This window comes from Acipenser ruthenus, chromosome 10 (assembly GCF_902713425.1).
Source record: "Acipenser ruthenus chromosome 10, fAciRut3.2 maternal haplotype, whole genome shotgun sequence".
NCBI lineage: Eukaryota > Metazoa > Chordata > Actinopteri > Acipenseriformes > Acipenseridae > Acipenser > Acipenser ruthenus.
The window spans coordinates 20730320-20754800 of NC_081198.1; the positions used below are offsets into that span (position 1 = coordinate 20730320).

A 24481-nucleotide genomic window follows, 5' to 3' on the forward strand; every position below is an offset into this window, starting at 1 on the left:
CACGCAATACATAGTCCCGTATGGCCCTTTGGCCGATCTCATAGGTCACACGGCAGCTCAAGGTCTCAGATTTCAAGACCAGGATATTCCTTGCCTTCCACAGGGCCTCCTTAAAACAGTTCACCACACACCAGAGCTGCCATGAGCCTTCCTCCTTCTTCTTTGGGCCATACAAAACCAGCTGTTCCTCCAACAGGTTGCCTTCCATCCACACAGCCAACAGGGGGGACGCCTTTCTCCACAAGCGCCTGGCAGACTCGCACTCCCACAACAGATGGCACACCGATTCCTCCGCCCCACAGCCCTGAAAAGGACAGCTAGGGGTCTTGCACATCCCTCTGCCATGCATCACCGCTCTCACCGGCAACACCTCATGCATGATAAGCCAGGCCAGGTCTTTATGCTGGTTCATCAAAGCAGGATGGGCAGCATTCCACCACACCTTCTCTGGATCACCTACTGCAACCCTCTTTATAGGACATGTGGTCACACTCTCCTGCACAAAAGAAAGCAGTTTTCTTGGTTTTAAAAGCAGGTCTTTGTCAACCTTCCCCGTCAGTTTCCCCTTTAAGAACTCTTTAAACACTGCATACCCAAAGGGAGGATCAAAAACAATCGGGACAGTAAGGGGGATCTTTAAAATTCCTAGAAACCTTAAAAACGCCCCCATAAAAAACCTCACAAACAAAGCCCCTTGACACTCCCCTCTTAACACCAATTCAACATGCCTGCAAACTGCGTGAACATATAAAAACGTTTCCAATTCCGGAAGCCCTTTACCACCCTTTAATACCCCTTTACACACCACCTCTCTCTTCAAACGCTCCCACTTGGCACCCCAAAAAAACCGAAACATCTGCCTTTTTAAAACTGTGATAACAGCCCTGGGGGGTGGGAAGACCACTCCCACATACAGAAGCAAGGGGAGAATGACCGCCTTGACAATGAGCACCTTCCCCTCCAGTGTCAGGCTCCTCTGTGTCCACAGCCCCATTTTCTGGCCCACTTTCTTTGAGACCTCCACCCAATTGCTCAGACCAGATCCTGTGGCGTCCATCCTTATACCTAAAACTTTTATAAAATCAGTTTTCACGCATACCCCAACATCCGGTACCCCCTCCCATCCCCCAAACAACATGCACTCCGACTTCTCCTTATTCAACTTGGACCCGGAGGCCACACAAAAACACTCACACTGCCACAACACTCGTTTAATTGCTCTCTCACTCACACACAACACATTCACATCATCCATATACAAGACGCACTTTGCCTCAGCTCCTCCACCCCCCGGGATAGCCAGCCCCCTGATCACCTTGTCTTTACGGAGGGCCTGAGCCAAAGGTTCCATACAACAGATAAAAAGCAGGGGGGACAGCGGGCAGCCTTGTCTTACTCCACTCTTGATATCAATTTGACCGGATAGCTTCCCATTGATACTCACTCTACTCCCTATATTACTATAGAGGAGACTTACCCACTTAACAATTTGATCTGTAAACCCCATTTTTCTCAAAACCTGGAGCATAAACTCATGAGAGATCCTGTCGTATGCCTTTTCCAAGTCCAAATTCAAAAGGCATACCGGCACCTTACGGTCCTGTGCAAAAAAGACAGCATCTCTCAGTAAGATAAGGCTATCCGTAATCTTCCGCCCTGGAACGCCACAGGTCTGATCCGGATGGATCACCTCTTCTATCACCGTCCTCATTCTGCAAGTTAAAATCTTAGAAAAACATTTGTAATCCACATTTAAAAGGGTTAGAGGTCTCCAGTTTGCCAGTTCCTCTTTACAGTTCTTCTTAAAGACCAGCACTATAATCCCCTGTCTAAAGGATGCCGGCATCTCCTCCTTCAGCAAAGTCTCATTGAACACCCTGGTTAAGTCCGGCCCAACCAAGTTCCAACAGGTCTTGTAGAATTCTCTGGGCAGACCATCCCCGCCCGGCGTCTTCCCGTCCCTGAAAGACTCCATAGCAGCAGCAGCCTCCTCCAGGGAGATCACCCCGTTCAATACCTCACCCTGACACACCCTCCTCTCCAACCCCTCCAACATATCACTCACCATGCTCTCATCAATCACCTTCCTTTCATACAACTTGGTGTAAAACCTCTCAGCCACATCTATCATGCCCTCCGTCTCCTTCCTCACCACCCCACTCTCATCTCTCAACCCATACAACACCTTACTGCCACTCATCACTTTCTTAAAGAAGTACCTAGAGCACTTCTCGTTCTCCTCCAAATGCCGCACCTTACTCTCCACAATCACACTCTCGGTTCTCTTTACATGCAGCACTTTTAATTTGTTCTTAATCTCACACACATCACTCGCCACATTACACCCCATACTCCCCAATTCATACATCCTATTCAACTTCCTTTGCAACCGGCTCACCTTCTTTCTCTCCATTTTTGCCATCCACACCCCCACTTCCACAAAAAACTTTTTAATTTTATTTTTTATACACTCCCACCACTCACCCACTGAATCAAACATTTCTTTCAATGACTGCCACCCCTTGTACCTCCTCTCAAACTCACTCATAACATCCTTATTCTTTAACACACTCACATTTAACTTCCACACCCCTCTCCCCACCACACACACCCCTTCCAGTTTCACCTCCGCACACACCATCACATGGTCAGAATAAAACACAGGCACACACACACATGCCACCCACTCCACTTCCTTTGAAGAAAAAATAAAGTCAATCCTAGAAGCCCTCACACCCGTTGTATCCGACCACGTGTATCCCGATAGCCCTGGATACAACCTCCTAAACCCATCTACTAATTGAGCATCCTGCACAATACTCCCCAACATCTTAGAGGTTTTATCCAGCTTCACACCCTCACCCTTCCTATCACTCACGCTTAACACACAATTGAAGTCCCCTCCCCAAATCACAATCTTTGATGTTTTCACAAACACCCTCAGTTTCTCAAAGCACTCAACCCTTTCATGCTTATCTGGCGAGGCGTACACATTTATAACCCTCACCTCCTTCCCCATCCACTCCACATCCACTACCACAGCTCTCCCACACTCAACCACAGTTTTACTTTTAATCTCTATATTTTTATTTTTGAATAACACAGCCACACCTGCATTCTTACAACCATTTGCCCCTGACCACAACAGAGCTCGGCGACGAGCAGACCACCTCCGCTCTCCTGACCCCTCGTTTTTTTTTTTTCCTCCTTTCCACCACCCCCTCCGTCCTCACACCCCCATCCCCATCCGATTTCCTTTTACTTGGACCCTTCTCCTGATCCATCCCACTCTCACCCTCCTCCCCTTCTTCTAATACCTCCTCGCCCTCCCCTGCCCCATTCTTCCCTGAGCCCCCGGTATCTTGTGCCGCTCCCCCCCCCCTGACTCCCTCCCCCCCACTCCCCCCTATTGATCTGCACCTCCACCACACTCCCTGTGTCACTATCCTCATACTCCCCTTCTGACTCTGATACTGCAAGGTCCCCGGCTAGCTTACTTCTCATCCCCCCTTCCCCCCCATGCTTACTCTCTCCCTCTCCCTGCTCACAACTCTCCATCCACTCCTCCCCTCCCCCATGCTCACTACCCTCCTCCTGCCCCACCCCTTCACCCTTCTCCCTACCCTTCCCCTCTTCCTCTCCCTCCCTCGCTTTCTCCTCCTTCCCTCTCTCCCTCTGTCCCTCCCTATCCTCTCTTTCTCTCTCCTCCCTCTCACTCTCCTCCCTCCCCCTAGTCCTATTTGCAAAAGAGTGGGGACAATTACTAAAAAAATGCTCTCCACTCCCACACAAATTACAAGTCCTTTTCATCTCACACTCACTCGCCACGTGCCCCTCCTTCTTACAAACAGTGCAAATGATTTTTGTGCACCCAGCTGCTAAGTGACCCATCGCCCCACACCTCCTACACAATTTAGGCTGCCCAAAATAATGCACATAGCCTCGGTTATTCCCCAAGGAGATCTCCGATGGTATAATCCCATATCCCTCATACCCACTCCTATCCCTCTTCAAACTTACACGCACCCTCCAGGCTCCTGTCCATACATTATCACTATCAGTTACCTTTACTGCTTCCTCCACTGAATTACAGTACCTTGCTAGCCATGTACATACATCCTTACCCTCCACCATCTCTGAACCCATTCTAACTATCACCACCCTTTTTGATGTGTCTGTCAGAACTGTCAGCTGAAACTTCTTCATCACCTCACTTTGAAGAGACTGTTCAAACAGCCCCTGGCACCTCTCCATAGACTCTCTCTTACAAAAACTAACATCCCATTCATTCCCCTTCCCCACAGAAATCAAACAGTTCAACTCTTCAGGCTTAAATCCCAATTCCTTCTGCAGAATTTGCCGTGAAAACTCAAGCCGGTTTAGTTCAATTTTCTCCACCCCAACCATATACTCAGCTTTAATGCCAATCCTCAAACAATTAAAGCGACGCTCCGAAAACTTCCGGAAAGCCATCTTGATCTACACTTTACAACCAAACAAGAAACACAGATATAATAGAACAAAAGGCCCAGATAAGGTGCCCTCAAAGGGTCCCCCTTACCTGAAAAAACAGCGAAATACTTACCGAAACGGCCCCAACAACTCTCTCCTCAATAGGACCTCAGCTACCAGCAAACAATATTGCCACCGTTTACCTTACCTTACCTTACCATACCGTACCGTACCGTACCTTACCTTACCTTACCTATCTCTTCTCCAATCAACTGCTGCGGACAAGCCACACACACTTGATCTTAGCCAAGAGGCCGAGAAGCGATGGCGACTTGGCCCTTGCCCGGGGCCCCCCAGCCCGGACGGCACAGGGGGATTCAAAGGTGGGTGCAAAATTCCAAGCACAAGCAGACCCCCAAAAAACGGGCTGCTGCTTCCAGAGAGGAAATGTGCAATTTAAGCAGGAGAAAACAAAACAAAGCAAAAACACACACATAACACCAAAAACAAAACATAAACTGGCGGAGTGCGTCTTACAAATAGTCATGCCAAGCTGCTATGCTGTGCAAGGTGCCTTGGGTAACTACAACTGTGCCTCGCTGGCTGGCTGGCTTGCTAAGAAGGTCCTGGCATAGGGACATGTTCCACCACACTTGTCTGGTTAGCTGCATGCTCCCAGGAAACAAACTGCTGCTGTCTACATCATCACCACATGTGAATAAAAGAAAGAAAGAAAGCAAGAAAGAAAGAGAAAGAAAGAGAGAAAGAAAGAAAGAGAGAAAGAAAAAAAAAGAAGTAAAACGGCGGGAAAACTTGCATCAACACTGGCACTCTCCCTCCAGCAGGGGTAGACAAAATGCTCACAGGAGAGATCCAGATCTGACTTTGACCAACGTTAGAGAAAGGTGTGCACCGTTCCCGGAGGTACTGCAATACCGGGCCGATGCGTGGAGTGGACGGAGCAAGCCCCTGTTCCATCTCCCGATTCCAAAAATCAATTTAATATATGGTCCCCTGATAGGGGACGTATCAGATATTAAACTGATAAGAACAGATTTTTTTTTTTTTTTTTTTTTATTAGAAAAATTCCACAAATTTATTATACAAACAATTTTCCAAATATATAGTCACATACATCAATAATTACAATATAAACAAACCCTTCCACCTTTCTCTTGCTGAATTATACCCCCATTTCAACACATCCCTTTTAACTCTACCCCTTATGTCACTACACACTCTTTCAATTATTACCTCCCCTTTTATCTCTATGTTATTTTTAATCAGTTTATTTCTACATTCCCATAATTCAAACTTAATTAAACTGAGAATTAACCATAACAGCCATTGTTGTTTTGTTTTTGTGGCACTCTTTACAAACCCTTTCAATATTACATCGTATGACAGCTTTGTTCCTGGTACCACCTTGTCTATGATCACTCTAGTTTTATTCCATACTGTTGCTGCAAATGGACATTCCCAAAACACATGTTCCTGTGTTTCTTCCACAAAACATGTTCCCCTAGGACAAAAAGCATTTCTGGTCAGTTTATGTCTGAATAACACCTCCCTTACAGCCATCCTTTTATGAAGCATCATCCAATTTAAATCTTTTAGGTTATTATCTAGCCCCTTTGGCTGAATATTTCCCCAAGTCTCAGGGGCCACTGAACTGTATTCATTATTATAAAATACTTTCACCGATTCTTTATACAGTTCTTTATGCTCTGTGCAGATCTCTACCTCTTTACAGACTGGATTCTGCTTCAGCCACTTCACCGCATGTTGATAATGTCCTGGTAATTGCTCCGCTCTTGGTCCCATGTTATTTATTTTAACAAAATGTCTCATTGTAAATGAAAACCACAATCTAACAAAAAACTGAAAATTATGTTTAAATTCACCCTGCAAAGCTTTACATAAATTTGCCACAAATAAACAATCTAATTTCACAGGAATGTGAGGAACATCCCTCCCTCCTTTCTCCACAGCCTTATACATCTCCCCTCTCTTGATGTACTCATATTTCCCTCCCCACATAAACTCAAAAATCATACGAATAACACTTCTCCTATATCTTGGAGGCAACGGATATACATACGCTAGGTACAACAGAGAAGGTAACACGTCTGTTTTTAGAACCAACACCTTCCCCATATAGGTCAGTTTCCTTGCTTTCCACATATTTAACTTTTTATTCACTTTAACAATTTTGTCTGCCCAATTCTTTAAATCACTACCCCTTTGATAGAAATTAACCCCTAATATTTTAATCCCATCTGAAACTATGTTCAACCCCAAAGGTGTTTCCTTCCTGTTTTCCCAAGCTCCCAAGAACATGACATTTGTTTTACTCAAGTTTAACTTTGAACCCGATGCTAAAGAAAACAAGTCCATTAACTGAAATGCTCTCCTTATATCATTATCAGACTCTAAATATAAACTTGTGTCATCTGCATACTGTGCAATTTTTAATTCCACACCCCCACTCCCTGGAATAATTAACCCCTTCACCCCCTTATCTGCCCTCAGTGCTGCAGCGTAAGGTTCCATGAACAATACATAAAGTAAGGGGGATAGCGGACACCCCTGTCTCACCCCCGACCTTTGTTTAATTAGCTTCCCCAAGTGCCCATTCACATTGACTCTACTCACTACATCTTTATACATTATTCCTAACCATTTGATTAAATGACACCCAAAACCTAACCTCTCCAAAATTCTAAATAAAAACTGGTGGTTGACCCTATCAAATGCCTTTTCTTGATCAAGGCTCACTAAAATTAATGGAATATTCCTGTCCTGTACCCACCAAATTACATCTCTAGTCAATTGCAAATTCCATTGCGCTGATCTTCCCACTACCCCACATGTCTGGTCTTTATGTACAATGAAACCCATCACCCCCCTTAACCTATTAGTTACTGTCTTTGCTAAAATTTTATAATCCACATTTAATAAGGTCACAGGCCTCCAGTTTTTCAAATCCTTAATGTCCCCCTTTTTATATAATAAAGAAATAATCCCTTCCTTCATTGATTTTAACAATTCTCCTCTGTCAAACACTTCCTTTATTACCTCTTTAAACACTGGACCAATAATGTCCCAGAAAGCCCAATAAAACTCCCTTGGCAGTCCATCTGACCCCGGCTCTTTATTGTTTTTCATCTCATTTACAGCTGCTGTTAACTCGCTCAACTCAATAACCTTCTCCAATTCAATTTTACTCTCTTCCGGCACTCTAGATCCCAAATTATTTAAAAATGTATCTCCTGCTTTATCATCTATTTTCCTTTCTGAAAACAACTCCTCATAAAAATAACTTGCACTATCTACCATAGACTCATTATCCGATACCTCCCTTCCATCTTTATCTCTTAATCCCTCAATCATTCTTTTCTTTTGTTTCTCCCTCATAGGCTTGAAAAACTGATGACAACATTTTTCATTAGTCTCATAAAAGACTAGTTGGCTTCTAAACATGAATTTAGCAGCTCTGTTACTATAAATCGCCTTTAACCTCTCCTTACACAAACTATACTGCTCCCAATCCATATTCCCACCATTATTATCCTTCACCCGCATCTCCTCCAACCTCTTTTGTAAACCCAATATATCTTTCCTTTCCTCAAATGCTTTTGATTTACAATATCCCTGCGCAAACACCTTAACTTTTCGCTTCACATCCTCCCACCAATCAATCCAGGATTTGTAATAAGGTTTCAATTCCACCCACTCATTAAAATATAAAATAAATTGTTCCCTAAACTTTTTCTCTTCTAAAATTTTGCAATTCAATTTGCAATACCCGACACCAAATACTGGCCCGTCTAATATTACCCCTAAAGAAATCATATCATGATCTGAAAACCAAACAGGCAAAACAGAAAAATGTTCTAAAGTCAAATCATTGGTCACAAAGAAATAATCAATTCTACTCTTTGCACCCCTAGAATTTCTCCAGGTAAATCCTGGCTTTCCTTTATTTAACTTTTTAAAAGAATCTATTAAATTAAAATTAGACAAAATCAACCGTAAATCCTTGCAACTAAAATCTTCTGATTGAACTGCATCTAAACAGACATTAAAGTCTCCCCCCACTATTACATGCCTATTTGTCATTAATACATCCCCCAAACCCCAAAATAATTCTTTTCGCTCTTTCCTTGTTGGAGGAGCATATACATTAATTAATCTTAACTTTTGTCCCCTCCCATCCACATCTGCTACTAGTACCCTCCCTGGCACCATAGAAAAAGAATCCTTCACTTCTAACCCTCTATCCTTAAACAAAATCCCCACCCCTGATGAGTGCACACCCCCCACACTCCATCTCGATTCCCCCTGATCCCATTCCCTTGAAAACCCCTTTATGTCCCCTTCATCTTTTAAATGTACTTCTTGCAAAAAACAAACTGAAAACTTAATATACTTGAAAGAATTTAACACAGATGCTCTTTTCTGATTATTCCTCAAGCCCCTAACATTAACTGAAATTAAATTAATTGAAGCCATTTATAATTTATATTATTAAAAATAAACCCTTTATTTAAGCTTGGCTTGTAGGTCCTACTCCTTCCTCTTGTATTGCAGGTAAAATAGGTACAGCCAATGTAGTCTCATTAAATTGTTGGAGTTGAGCATTGTCCAGAAATTCCTCAACATTAAAATCACTGCTTTGTAATCCTAAATCCGACCGACATGGGCTCGCTGGTGACAACAAAAAGCTTCTCAGTTCAGAACCTAACTCAGTCCCACTCTCTGTTGATTTACTCCTCAGTTCTGTATCTGAATCTGGCAGATTATGTAAGCCATCAAACCTGTTTCCATGCTCTATCCCCTCCCCTTCCTTTGCTTTCTTCCCTTTTGCTAGCTTTTGTTCAGCTGCCTTCCTCTCATTCCCAGAATCTTTTTTCCTTTTCCCACTTTTCTTGTCCACATCCATCCAGCCCTCCTCCTTGCTTGTTTCTTGGTTCAGCTCCATCTTTTCCTCTAGCATTTCCCTACTCGCCTCAATCTCCTCCCGCTCAGCCTCTTGAACAGTTTGCCGAGCTTCCTCTTGGCCAGGCACTCTGCTTAACTCTGACTGAACCCCACTGCCACTTGAAATCACCTTATCCACAGCCACATTTTCCTCCTGTGCTTCGCTTACATCAGCGGGACCACCCCTTAGCTCTCCCCCATCTTGCTGCTCATTTTCTGGTTCCTTTTCTTGGTCCTCTCTAATCACCTCTGCAAAGGACCTTTTCTTCTGTGGGCATTGTCTAAAGAGATGCTCATCAGATCCACAAATATTACATTTTTTAACAAACGGACAGTCCTTTGTTTCATGTCCCAACTCCTCGCAGTTCCTACAACGAATTTGATTACAATGCATTTCTGTGTGACCAAAGGACATGCATTTTCGGCAGTATAGCGGTTGGCCAGAATAAAACAAGTAGCCTCTGTTGGGCCCAATAGAAAAGTTTGCCGGAGGGTGCCTATACCCATTGAAACCCTTGGCGACATTGCCTTAATAGCACTTTGAATTGTCTCTTGCCATTCCAGATTCCCAATAGATCTCTCTGATAAACTGCACTCACTAGTACATCACAGTATTTCCCCAGAAAAGATTCAATATCCCAGTCAGATGCATAAGGATTAAACATGTGGACTGTTATAACTCTGAAATTGCGATTCCATAATGATTCAGCAGCATAATCCTTCACAGGAGCTTTCATTGAGTACACTTTGTATCTATCCCAAAATGTCATAAAAAGATCTTCAGAGTGAAAAGTAACATCTACGAACCTTGCCGCTGAATTCATCTGGATACAAAAGAAATCCATAGCTTCGAATCCAAGGCTCGCCATCAAAATCTTCTCCACAAATTCAATTCTTCCTGGGAAATCCACTCCCATATCTCCTCTCCATCTCAAACGAACTGTGTTCCGTAGTCCAGCCCTCGAAGCCGACCGATTAGCAGATGTCTTGTCCATCCTCTCCTCCTCGTATCACTCTCTCGTATCACTCTCTGCGGTCATGCCACATGAAAACGATCTGAGCCAAGAGGCCGAGAAGCGATGGCGACTTGGCCCTTGCCCGGGGCCCCCCAGCCCGGACGGCACAGGGGGATTCAAAGGTGGGTGCAAAATTCCAAGCACAAGCAGACCCCCAAAAAACGGGCTGCTGCTTCCAGAGGGGAAATGTGCAATTTAAGCAGGAGAAAACAAAACAAAGCAAAAACACACACATAACACCAAAAACAAAACATAAACTGGCGGAGTGCATCTTACAAATAGTCATGCCAAGCTGCTATGCTGTGCAAGGTGCCTTGGGTAACTACAACTGTGCCTCGCTGGCTGGCTGGCTTGCTAAGAAGGTCCTGGCATAGGGACATGTTCCACCACACTTGTCTGGTTAGCTGCATGCTCCCAGGAAACAAACTGCTGCTGTCTACATCATCACCACATGTGAATAAAAGAAAGAAAGAAAGCAAGAAAGAAAGAGAAAGAAAGAGAGAAAGAAAGAAAGAAAGAAAAAAGAAGTAAAACGGCGGGAAAACTTGCATCAACACTGGCACTCTCCCTCCAGCAGGGGTAGACAAAATGCTCACAGTAGAGATCCAGATCTGACTTTGACCAACGTTAGAGAAAGGTGTGCACCGTTCCCGGAGGTACTGCAATACCGGGCCGATGCGTGGAGTGGACGGAGCAAGCCCCTGTTCCATCTCCCGATTCCAAAAATCAATTTAATATATGGTCCCCTGATACTCTTTTATTGAGATTTTACATTTTTTACATTTACACCCATTCGTTTTTTTCATTCATTTTACATTTCTTTTAAAGATGACATTCATGCATACAGACATACATTTTGTTTTAAAAGCATTTAAAACACATTTAAAAACACCAAGACAATTGTGCTTTGTACATGGTTAAAACAGACACAGATTAAAATCAACATGAAAAAAACCTGTGCTGTTTTAAAAGCGACTGGAAAAAAAGAACCATCTATAAAAAAACAGTGCTTGTGAGGGCCGGGGAGTGCTCTCTAAAAAGGTTCAAAAGTGAACATAAAACTAGATCTAAAACAGGGACAGGGGAAAAGGGACAGTGTATAAAACAGTGAGTTAAAATTCTAAAATTTTAAAACACTTAAAATGTAACTTTTAATAGTTTACATTAAAAATCTTAAAGATACATAAAACAAAACAAAATCAAATAAAACATTCAACGTAAATTAAATAAAAGTCCATAAAACTGAAACAAAAAGACTACATAAAACCAGGGCACCGTTGAAAAAACGGTCATGCCAGCTAAAAAGGGCGGAATGCTGGCATGACAAAATAAATAAAAGGCTTAGCGGTGCCCCGTAGTCCCGCTCCTAGGAGCTAGCGGTTCCAGTTTTTTCCTTTATTCCATCTTCACGTCCTGAAGTCCGGCGATCCTCCACTCCGCGCAGGCCTTGTCCTTCCCGAGGGTCCGGATGTCCAGAATTACAAAGTCCTTGATAAGAGTTTGTGCCCTTCTGGTCGTGGTGATAGTGTCTAGCTCCTGCTTGTGATAGACACAGACGTTACGGCCCTCCCACAGGATCTGCTTGACAACATTGATGACACGCCAAACGCACTTAGCTGTGCTGGTAGTGATTCCTCCCGCAGGCCCATAGAGCACAGTCTCAGCGGTCATCTTGGCCGTGTCAGCAAACCTGTTTAGGAAGACAGAGACAGAGAGCCAGACACTGCCAGCCACATCACACTCCCAGAAGATATGGGCTGGTGTTTCTCTCTTGCGGCACTTTGCATAGGGTTTCTACTTGGGCTAGTCCCCTCCTGAACATGAACGCTCGAGTGGGGAGTGCACTGTGGACGGTGTTCCATGCTATATCCTTCTGGACATTACTGAGGCAGCTGTGAGACACATTCTCCCAGATTTTTTGGCTTTGGGTGAGGGAGAAAGTAGCTACTTTTTCAATTTCCTGGGAACCGGCAAGATATTTAGTTACAGCCTTGTATTCCCAGGAGGCCAATTTTGCTTTATCTAAGCCCAATTTATATATAGTGTCCCTTAAGGTTCTATAATACAATGGGGGGTCCCAGGAGTACGGCACGGTGTTATCAATAGTGCAGAGGCCCAAGGCCCTGAGACAGGTGGCAAAATAGAAACGATTCATGTAACATACCTTCCTGTCCAGGGCCTGGATGTTCTTGATAGTTTGCGTGAGCCCCTGCACTCGGGTGAGCTGCACAACGTCCGGGACCCCCTTACCTCCCTTCTTGTCGGCTTTACTCAGGGTGGCTCGCTTTACCCTCTCCATCTTGCTGCCCCAGATAAAGCGGTGGATAATGAGGTCCACCACTTTTTTGGTGGTCCTGTCTGGGGGAAAGATTTTTCCTACATAAGAGAGGATGGGGAACAGTATAGACTTGGTTATTAATACTCTACCCGTCATTGTTAAGGATCTTGTGCTCCATCCGCCAATCTTTTTACGGACCTGGTTAATGGCCGCCGTCCAGCTCTGGGCCCCCAAGCTATTGTTCTCGAAAATGAGGCCCAGAATCTTGATTTTGTCCTTTTTGACAGGGTACATGTCCGACAGTTCCCTATCTACCTGCCAATTTTTAGACATGTAGACTTCGCTCTTGGACTTATTAATCACTGCCCCGGTCACCGTGCAGTACTTCTCAAGGATATTACTAATCCGAGGTACCGACGATGTGTTGGTGCAAATGAGTGACACATCGTCCATATATGCTGTTGTTTTGACCTGGACCCCGTTGGATCCAGGCAGCTGGAAACCAGTTATATTGGTATCCCTACGAATTGCCTGCAGGAGGGGTTCAATGCACACGACATATAGCAGTGGGGATAGTGGGCAACCCTGTCTGACCCCTGACTGGATAGATATTTTACCAGTCAGGTGCCTGTTCACCAAGACTCGGGTACTAATGTTTGTATATATGGTTTTAACCCACTCCCTAAGTCCAGGAGCGAATTTCATCTGGTCCATCACTTTGTACATATATTCATGGCTTACCCTATCGAACGCCTTCTCCTGGTCAAGGTTGAACAGGCAGAGGGGATGGTTCCGTTCTCTAGAATAAGCCAGAATGTCCCTTGTTAACATTATAATATCCGTGATGGACCTCCCTGGGACGCCACAAGCCTGGTCGGGGCCAATGACCAAAGGGAGGTGTACTTGTAGCCGGAGCATCAGAGCTTTGGCTAGTATCTTGTAATCCACGCAAAGGAGGCTGATTGGGCGCCAATTCCGTAGATCTTTAACTTCCCCTTTCTTATGAAGGAGAGTAATTACACTCTCCCGCATAGAAGGGCCCAACCGCTTCTCCCTGTAGACCGCTCTGTAGACCTCCGCTAAATGGACTTTTAGCGTGTCCCAAAAAAAATGGTAATACTCACCCGGGATGCCATCTGGACCTGGCGTCTTACCGGTGTTCATGGTCTTAACCGCCTGGGTGAGCTCCTCCAGCGTGAGTTCTGGGTCCTTCTCCTCCTCCTCGTCGTCCCGCACTGAGTCAGGCTCCAACTGGCTCAGGAACCACTCTATCAGGGTGTCATCTGTAGCTTTGATGTTATACAGGTCCCTATAGAAGTTCTCTACCACTTTTTTCACTCCCTCACTATCCTCTACTATCCTCCCCCTGCTGTCGAGCATGGAGGACATCAAGTGCCGCTTCTCCCTCGTTTTCTGGAAGAAGAAGCGAGTACACTTTTCGTCTTCCTCCATTTTTTGCACTTTTGCATTGTGCATGACCTTTCGTTGTTCCTCCCTACAAAGCACTGAAAGATCTAGCTTGGTCTGGGCTATCTCGTCGCTTACAGGGAACCCCCGAAGCTGAAGCAGGCTCAGACGCTGGAGGGCAGCATTCAGGTATTTATATTTGGCCCTCCTTTCTTTTGCTTTCCTCTTGCCTGCTGCTATGAAATAACCCTTAGTTCTCATTTTGACCATCTCCCACCACTCTATAGGGGAGTTGAATAGGTCACGCAAAGTGGTCCACTCAACAAGCCTGCTCTTATAGGCTGCAGCTATGGAGGGGTCATCGAGTAAGGAGGTGTTTAATTTCCAGACCCCTGACCCCATCTGGGAGGTCTGAGGGACCTGCAATGTTACCTGCAGGAGCCTATGGTCAGAGAAGAAGACGGCCTGGGTGTCTACTGCCGTCTTCGTAAGGGAGCTGGTATGCAGGACGAGATCTATACGGGAGAAGGAGGTCCCAGATGAGCTCACCCAGGTAAAGGGAGGCACCAGGTCCTTACCTGCATCACACAGGGAGAAATCAAATATTACGGAGGACAAAACTCTACTAGAGCGGTCGTTGCGTGGCCTGCTCCGGTCTACGTCCCTCAGAGCACAATTGAAGTCACCTGACACGATGACGGGTACGTTCCCCAGCAGGAGTGGACGCAGCTGTGGAAAAAATTGAACTCTTTCGTTTTGGTTAGTGGGTGCGTAGACATTGACCAGTCTGAGGGGAGTGTTGTTGTATGTCACATCCACGCTCAGAATTCTACCAGGTTCTACCTCCCTGCTGCTGCGGGAGGTAATAAATGGGTTTTTAAACAGGATACCTACTCCGTCGGCTCTGGCTATGTTGGAGCCCGACCAGAAGGAGTCCCCCAGGGTCCAACTCTCCTTCAGGTCCCTATAATCAGGGCTCGACGAAATACCACACTCCTGCAGAAAGATGAGATCTGCTTTCAAGTTAGCTAGATAGTTTAGTACATCAAATCTTTTTTGTGGCTCCCTGATGCTCCTGACATTAACAGACACACATATCAGGGCCATCAGGGTAGCTAACAAGAAAAGGAGTCGCTGCGTCCACCCCATAGCGACTATGATTGGGAGGTCGGGACACTCTTCCTACTCTTAGCTCTACGCTTGCTTCGAGTGGGCTTGGGCTTATTTGCAACTCCCATCACCCCTGAGAAGGTACTCACTGCTGCCTCGTCCAAGAAGGCACCGTCTTTATATGCACAGTACGTGGAGTTGTTGGGGCTATTCAACTCCCCACAAGGTAAGTCTGGTGAAACTTGCTCAGGGCCCCTCGGAACGTGTGGGTCAGCTTTGTCCTGGGGGGGGTTATGACAGACAGCATTCTTTGGCTGTTACCGTCTGTTGAATTGGAGCTGTTAGCAGACTTCTGGCTTACCGCGTCCAGGGGTATTCCCATGTCCTCCAGTGCTGTATCTAGGAGGACCTCTAGGGGGCCCCTGGTTTTGCCCATACAAGGGAGGGGGTCAAGGATGCTTTGAAGGGAGGCCCTTCGCTTGAAGAGGGTCATTGCTACCGAGGTACTGCTGGTCAGGGAAGGTGTTGACCCCGACCTCTCCCTCGGTGCATTAGTGAACACCTCTTCTGCGAGGTGTGCTAGGGTTTGTGCCAACGACTGGGAAGGCTGGCTGGGGATGCCCTGGCTGGCTGCTACCTGCCCACTAGGCGGCAGTGTAGCCGTCCCACTCGCCTCCGTCTCTGCCTGCGAGGGCAAGACTGGGGACTTTGTGTGGACATTAGCTGGTTTTGGATCTATGGGGGCCACCTGCAACTTGCTGTCTTTGATCCTGATCTTCTTTCTTTTCCCCCCCTCGTCTCTACCCTTTCTTTTCCCCACCCTCTGCTGGTTCTTCACTCCCTTCCCCTCCTTCTCACTCTCACTTTCACTGTCGCTTTCGCTTTCCTCCCCCACGGACTCAATCCTTATGGCGTCATAACGAGAGCCGAGGGGGAGTGCTGGCGCTGAGAGGGCCCTACTCAGGGGGGGGCCGCTGCTGGGTCCGGGCTCCCTCCCTGCCTCGTGTTCTGCATCAGAGGAGCTACTGGAGGAGCTAGTGGAGTGGCTGTTGTACTCTCTCTCTGGGCTGGGGGAAGGGGTCCTCGTAAAACGGGACATGTCTCGGGGGCGGGGGGGTGAGGGGGGTGCTGGTGATGATGGTGGTGCTGGAGTCTGGGTCTTGGATACTGTTGGTGGTGATGTGGACTGATCTTTGTTACTTGCTCCCTCTTCCTGCTCTGGCCTAGGCTTGTTCGTATTTGCCTTGCTGGCTCTGGCCATGTTGGCATAGGAAGAGGGGCAGTCCTTAAACAGGTGCCCCTTCTTTCCACACAAATTGCACTGCCTCTCTTCTCTGCAGTGGCTGGTCTCGTGGGGGGCGCCGCAGTTCCTGCACTTGACTACAGTACACGCGGCCGCCAGGTGTCCTAATTCCCCACATTTCCTGCAGAGTTTTGGCATCCCATTATAGAATACCAGCCCTCTGTTGGGCCCTAACACTATGGAGTTTGGAATGTGGCGGACGCCTCCAATGCCCGATGGATCAACATTAAGGCGTACCAGCCACTTTCTGGCTCCTGTCCAAACCCCATCTTCGTCTGTAATTTTCCTCCCTTCTGATGACACCCTCCCATAGCGGTTAAGCCATGTTGTAATATCATAGTCGCTAACAGCCTCATTGAAAAATTGGACAGTAACAACTTTCATTTCTCTGTCTGTCAATGCATCCACACAAAATTCTTTGTATGGAGCGAGATATTTATTCTCCCCCCAAAAGGACCACATTTCTTGTAACTTTTGGGGGTTCCTAAAACTGACCTCAAACACTTCCTTAAGCCCTGGCAATTTCACCAAACAATTCAAGTCAGAAGGGGAAAAACCCATACCCCTCTGAAGAATGGTCCGGCTGAACTCCAGTCTCGTCAGTCCTGGTTCCGTTTCCTCTTGCTGGGTCCTTGTGAAGCGCACCGCATTGTGCCTCCTGGTCTCCTGGGTTGGCCAGAACGCCATCCTTCAGCTGGCTCCTCCGATTGGGGTGGGAGAAGCCTCTGGACGTCCGGGTTGTCTCTCTCTACGAAAAAGAGACAATGTAAGCAGCAAATCTGGGCAGTTGAAGGAACTATTACTTTAGTCCCTGAGGAGATGGTCGCCTCGCAAGAGGGACCCCCTCCCCAGGTGAACGGTGTCCTTCCCTGGCGGAGTAGGGGGCGCTGCTTGGCACCGAGACCACGTAGGAAGAATCGTGGCTGTGACGCCTCCTCGGGGTCCGGGGCCGCCCTCTGCTCCTCCCAGATGGCGCCCTCTGCTGGGCGCCTGCTGCTCTCTCGGTCTGGATCTCGATTACAATCAAAGGCTGGGGATGAGGTCGTCTAGGTCATCAAAGGGTCCTCAAAGGTCGTCTGGATGGTAGGTCCTCCTTCTCTCTAACTCCAGGAACGTCTGGAAAAGCCGGAACCGCCTGAAAAAGAAAAAAACTGGAACCGCCTGAAAAAGAAAAAACTGCTCTCAACAGTCAACAAAATCTTGAAAGACCCTCGGCCTGGATTGGGCAAGCCAAAACCAGACTGAGCATTAGTCTTCCAAAAAGTTGCCGAGCTGAAGAAAGCCAGTCAAAAATAAAAAAAAAGTTCTGTTCCTCCTCACCCGAACAAACCTCTCACAGACCCTCGGAGGGAGCGGGCAATGCCACTACCCTTGCCCGGGGCCCCCCAGCCCGGACGGCACAGGGGGATTCAAAGGTGGGTGCAAAATTTCAAGCACAAGCAGACCCCCAAAAAACGGGCTGCTGCTTCCAGAGGGGAAATGTGCAATTTAAGCAGGAGAAAACAAAACAAAGCAAAAACACACACATAACACCAAAAACAAAACATAAACTGGCGGAGTGCGTCTTACAAATAGTCATGCCAAGCTGTTATGCTGCAAGGTGCCTTGGGTAACTACAACTGTGCCTCGCTGGCTAGCTGGCTTGCTAAGAAGGTCCTGGCATAGGGACATGTTCCACCACACTTGTCTGGTTAGCTGCATGCTCCCAGGAAACAAACTGCTGCTGTCTACATCATCACCACATGTGAATAAAAGAAAGAAAGAAAGAAAGAAAGAAAGAAAGAAAGAAAGAAAGAGAAAGAGAGAAAGAAAGAAAGAAAGAAAGAAAGAAAGAAAAAAAAGAAGTAAAACGGTGGGAAAACTTGCATCAACACTGGCACTCTCCCTCCAGCAGGGGTAGTCAAAATGCTCACAGGAGAGATCCAGATCTGACTTTGACCAACGTTAGAGAAAGGTGTGCACCGTTCCCGGAGGTACTGCAATACCGGGCCGATGCGTGGAGTGGACGGAGCAAGCCCCTGTTCCATCTCCCGATTCCAAAAATCAATTTAATATATGGTCCCCTGATAGGGGACGTATCAGATATTAAACTGATAAGAACAGATTTGATTTTTAATATAAATTTTATTCAGTGGTTTACATTACATTTATCATCACCAATCCCCATGTTTCTTTACATTTCTTTTCCCCCTGCACAAACCCATACATTTTAATCATACCTTTAATTTGAGCCACAAATGCATAATACATCTCTTTAGCTGTCAAAACATCCTTGATCTTCCTGATTTGTTTGCATCTTGTATTCCATACACATTCTTTCCCCATACTAACTATGGTCCACACCACCTCATATTCTCTCTGTTTCAATTCATTCAAACCTCCCCCATACAGAATACAATCAGATGACAAGACATTGTCCCCAATGACTCCTTTCATAATCCCCATCCTCACCCGCCTCCAGAACTTAGTTACAACCCGGCAGCTCCATAACGCGTGTCCCACCGTTTCTCCCATCCCACATTTCCTTGGACACAATGAATCCCTCGCACACCCATGTCTATATAAAATATCTTTTACAGGTAGCCTATTCACTGCCGCCAACCAATTTAAATCCTTTGTCGAATTATCCAAATACTTTGGTTGTAACTGTTTCCAATTGATTTCAGTATTTACCTGTACCCCTGCCCGTTTGTTTATCATTTTATCTCTAAGACATGTATACATCCCCTTATGATTTAACACCACTTCCTTTTTCAGGATTTCCGGATGTGCTTTTAGAAACAGAGCAGCCCTTTCATAATGCCACGGCCTCTTATCTGCCTTGGGTACAACATTCCTGATGTTTACTATAGACCTTAACACAAAGGAAAACCAAAACCTTACAAAAAAACAAGCTTTATGATCTTTTTCTTCAATAATCATTTTGCAAATATTGTGGACATACAAGACCTCTAACTTTAATGGGATACATGGAACATCTCTGCCCCCTTGTGGTACCGGCATATACATCTGTTCTCTTTTTACTGACTCATACCGACCCCCCCATATAAAAGAGAACACCAACTTTGTCAGTAATAATTTACAGTTTGTCGGCATAGGAAAAATGTAGGCCATATAATTCAAACCTGGCAGTAGATCTGCTTTGATAACTACCACCTTCCCCATTATAGTTAATCTCCTGGCCCTCCATATATCCAATTGTGTTTTGACTCTCTCAATTTTCCCCACCCAGTTTCTTTTAGCACATTCTTCTTTGTAAAAATTGAGACCCAAAATTTTCATCCCATCTTTGCACCAGGTGAAGCCATGTCTTACATCATTCCTATCAGCCCACCTTCCACAGTACATTATCGAAGACTTCCCCATATTGATCTTTGATCCTGTCGCACGACTGAACCCCTGCAACAGTTCCACTATCCTGTCCAGTCCTTTATCTGTTGACAGAAACAACGTCATGTCATCTGCATACTGGGTGACTTTAACTGTATCCCCCGCCCCTCCTGGTATTTGGACCCCTTTAATGTCTTTATCCTTTCTGACTTGTTCCGCCAAAGGTTCGATAAAAATTACATAGAGCAAAGGAGACAGAGGGCACCCCTGCCTCACCCCCCCAGACTGTTTAACTGGTTCAGAGAAAAATCCATTTATATTTACACAACTAAACACCTCTCTGTACAATATCTGTATCCACTTTAAGAAAACTGGCCCAAAATTAAATTTCTTCAATACATTCAACAGAAATGCATGATTCACTCTATCGAATGCTTTCTCCTGGTCTAAATTTAATAAGCACAGCGGCAAGTCTCTTTCTTTTACCCAACTGAGAATGTCTCTTATTAGAATTAAATTTAGACAACTAGACCTTCCCTTCACTCCACATGTCTGGTCTATATTCACTATTGATGGCATTACTCCTTTTAGCCTATTTGTTAATATTTTACTTAATATTTTATAGTCCACTGAAAGCAACGTTATTGGCCTCCAATTCTCTAGCTCAGTTTTGTCCCCTATCTTGAATATAAGGCTTATTACCCCTTTCCTCATTGACTCAGGCATTATTCCCCCTTTAAAAATCTCCCTATACACCTCCACCAAATCCTTCTTTATCAAACCCCAAAAACACAAAAAGAATTCTTTGGGTAACCCATCACACCCCGGCGTTTTATTTCCTTTCATTGAATCTAATGCTACTTTTGCCTCAGCCTCCGTTACCTCCCCCTCCAATTGATCCTGCTCTTCACTAGTTAACTTGTTCTCAATATTGTTTAGCACCACTTCTACCTCCTGTTGAGACACCTCCCTTTCTGCAAAGAGATCCCGATAAAACCGTCTGGCATGCATTAACATTTCCTCCTTCCCACCAACCACCCCTTTTTCTGTTTTAAGCCCAATTACTACACTTTTAGTTTGTTTTTGCTTTACTGATTGAAAAAAAAACTTGGTTACTTTTTCATCATTTTCTTTCTCATTTATTTTAGCCAGAAAAGCAAACTCCTGGGCTTTCTGCTCAAAATAATCCCCCAATGCTCCTTTTAACCTCTTAACCTCTCCCCAATCTATCTCTTCCCCATTATTCATTTTAGAGAGCAGTCCTTGTAGTTTATAATTGTAACCTCTTATTTTATCTCTTTCCCTCCTCCTCTGCCACCTACAAAATTCCTGACAAAACATAGTAACTTTCTTTTTTACATCTTCCCACCACCCCACCAGAGAGTCATAGCCCCTTTTTAAATTCTGCCACCCTTTATACATTCCCTGGAACCTAGCTTGAAATTTCTCATCCTCCAGAACTCTTACGTTAAGTTTCCAGAACCCCGTCCCTCTCTCTGGTACTTCCACCTTTATGCTGACTACCGCCATTTCGTGGTCTGAGCCCCAACATGGGAACATTTTAAAATCTTGGATTTTAACCCCCACTGGTAGAAAAAAATAATCAATCCTTGATTGATCCCCTCTTGAGTTCCTCCATGTAAATCCCCCATCCTGTTTATTAATTTTTCTATAAGTGTCATAAAAAGAAAAATCAGTACACATTTTTTTAACCCACATAGCCGAAAAATCCCTAGCAACTTGATCCCCCCTCTCCAATTTATCTAAGGACACATTAAAGTCTCCACCCATCACCACCACCCTACTAGTATTTAAAAGCGAGGGCAAACACTTAAAAAACTCCAGTCTAGCCCCCCTCTTACTAGGTGCATACACATTTATACAACGAAACCTCGCCCCCCTCCAATTTACATCCACACATAACACTCTGCCAGGATTGACAGAGCATGAGCTTTCAATGACAAAACCTCTTCCCTTAAATAGTATCCCCACCCCATCAGCATGTACATGCCCAATGCTCCAACATGAAGGTCCTTCTTTCCACTCTTTTGAGAACGTTTTTATATCTCCAATATCCTTTAAGTGGCATTCTTGGAGGAATGCTACACCAAAGTTCACAGTCCCCAATGAAAACAAAAAGGCTTTTCTTTTCCCAGCGTCCCTCAAACCCCTTGCATTAATTGTCAGTACTTTTAACTCCATTTAGGTAGTTTTAAAGCAGAGATTCTCTCACTCACCCGTCTCCTCACATTGTTCTTTGTTACCCTCTACTCTCAGCAACATTCCTGTTGTGTGAGCGAATGTCTTGACCCCTCCGGGACTCAGATATCCTTCCTCCCTAGATGTGCTAGCTTCGCACTCCGAGCAGTCTTCTCCTTCTTGCAGCTCCTTCATACTGCTTACCAATAGATCAAATCTATTGTGTGTGCTTATTGCTGTGACCACTCCTTTTAACCCTTTCTTCTCCTTGGGCTCTTCCTCTTTTTCCTCACCCGAAGCCTTTCTCTTTTTCCTTGCTTCCATCCATTCCATCCCTTCCGAATTCTCGATGGCCTCCTCCATCTCATGCTCATCCTCGCCCCACCCCTTTACTGAAGAAGGCTCAGCCAAAGACTCTCCCTCACTATCAGTGATATCTGAAACGTCCAGTCCCATCAGTTTTACATACTCCTCTTTTGATACTTCCTTTAAGCTCTTACTTAGGCCTTCCCCACTCTCCTGGTCTTGCATGCTTGTCTCATTTTCCTCTGCCCCCTTCTCTACTGTCTCTGGCTGCTCCTCTGTTTCCTGCTCTTCTGTTGGCAGTGGTCCAGCCACTGTTGCCTCAGCATAAGTTCTTCTTTTCTTGGGGCAAGATCTATACATATGCCTAGGATCTCCACACAAGTTGCAGCTCTTAGCTTGCGTGCAGTCTTTGGCTGTATGGCTGCTTCCATTACAATTACTGCAATGGTCCTCCACACAGTACGCCATAACATGGCCAAACTGGCCACATTTCCTACAATACCGTGGCTGTCCTGGGTAAAAGAGATAGCTCTTATTAGGCCCAATTGAGAAGTTGCCTGGGGGGTGTCTGACCCCTCCTATTCCTTCCGAATCTTTTTTAAAAGTCACCGTATATTTCCTTTTCCCATTCCAGATGTCATATTCATTTTTTATTTTCTCACCATTTTGTACCTGGTCACAGTAGCGCAACAGAAAGATCCTTATTTCGTTCTCTTGCACAAAGGGGTTGAACATGTGCACTGTTAAAGTTCTCACCTCTCTGGTGTACAGCATCTCCATTTTAATTCCAAAAAAGCAAGGAAGGTTTCTCTTCTTTTTGTAAATTTCCCATATCTGGTAGCAGAGTGCTTCCGAAGCCAAGGTGATGTCGTATGTCCTGGTCTTTAATAATTCTTGTAGACAAAATATCTGCTGCGGATATATACCCAGCTCTCCCATCAAGATCTTCTCCACAAGAAATTTCAGGTCCACTTTTACCCGTAACTCCTCATCGTCCGCTAGTTCCAACCGCACTGTATTCTTTAATCGCACCCGGGGGGTCGACGGTGATCCTGTGTTCTCCATTCTAATGACGTCTCAAGAGCTGCGGTCAAGCCACACACACTTGAGATGAGCCAAGAGGCCGAGAAGCGATGGCGACTTGGCCCTTGCCCGGGGCCCCCCAGCCCGGACGGCACAGGGGGATTCAAAGGTGGGTGCAAAATTCCAAGCACAAGCAGACCCCCAAAAAACGGGCTGCTGCTTCCAGAGGGGAAATGTGCAATTTAAGCAGGAGAAAACAAAACAAAGCAAAAACACACACATAACACCAAAAACAAAACATAAACTGGCGGAGTGCGTCTTACAAATAGTCATGCCAAGCTGCTATGCTGTGCAAGGTGCCTTGGGTAACTACAACTGTGCCTCACTGGCTGGCTGGCTTGCTAAGAAGGTCCTGGCATAGGGACATGTTCCACCACACTTGTCTGGTTAGCTGCATGCTCCCAGGAAACAAACTGCTGCTGTCTACATCATCACCACATGTGAATAAAAGAAAGAAAGAAAGCAAGAAAGAAAGAGAAAGAAAGAGAGAAAGAAAGAAAGAGAGAGAAAAAAAAAGAAGTAAAACGGTGGGAAAACTTGCATCAACACTGGCACTCTCCCTCCAGCAGGGGTAGACAAAATGCTCACAGGAGAGATCCAGATCTGACTTTGACCAACGTTAGAGAAAGGTGTGCACTGTTCCCGGAGGTACTGCAATACCGGGCCGATGCGTGGAGTGGACGGAGCAAGCCCCTGTTCCATCTCCCGATTCCAAAAATCAATTTAATATATGGTCCCCTGATAGGGGACGTATCAGATATTAAACTGATAAGAACAGATACTACACTTGATCTTAGGCAAAAGGCCGAGAAGCGATGGCGACTTGGCCCTTGCCCGGGGCCCCCCAGCCCGGACGGCACAGGGGGATTCAAAGGTGGGTGCAAAATTCCAAGCACAAGCAGACCCCCAAAAAACGGGCTGCTGCTTCAGAGGGGAAATGTGCAATTTAAGCAGGAGAAAACAAAACAAAGCAAAAACACACACATAACACCAAAAACAAAACATAAACTGGCG

At 45.5% G+C, this 24481-nt stretch overlaps 2 non-coding genes and 2 pseudogenes across 2 annotated transcripts; all 4 read right to left on the reverse strand.

The window, feature by feature from the left end:
* Window positions 1-5354: 5354 nt before the first annotated feature.
* LOC131738446 (U2 spliceosomal RNA) lies at window positions 5355-5539 on the reverse strand. Its single transcript, XR_009329973.1, has one exon. It is a non-coding gene; the product is annotated as a U2 spliceosomal RNA (small nuclear RNA).
* Window positions 5540-11085: 5546 nt separating this feature from the next.
* LOC131738841 (U2 spliceosomal RNA) lies at window positions 11086-11218 on the reverse strand (annotated as a pseudogene).
* A 7282-nt stretch (window positions 11219-18500) lies between these two features.
* LOC131738382 (U2 spliceosomal RNA) lies at window positions 18501-18677 on the reverse strand (annotated as a pseudogene).
* Window positions 18678-24093: 5416 nt separating this feature from the next.
* LOC131738347 (U2 spliceosomal RNA) lies at window positions 24094-24284 on the reverse strand. The gene has a single exon (XR_009329910.1). It is a non-coding gene; the product is annotated as a U2 spliceosomal RNA (small nuclear RNA).
* Window positions 24285-24481: the final 197 nt, after the last annotated feature.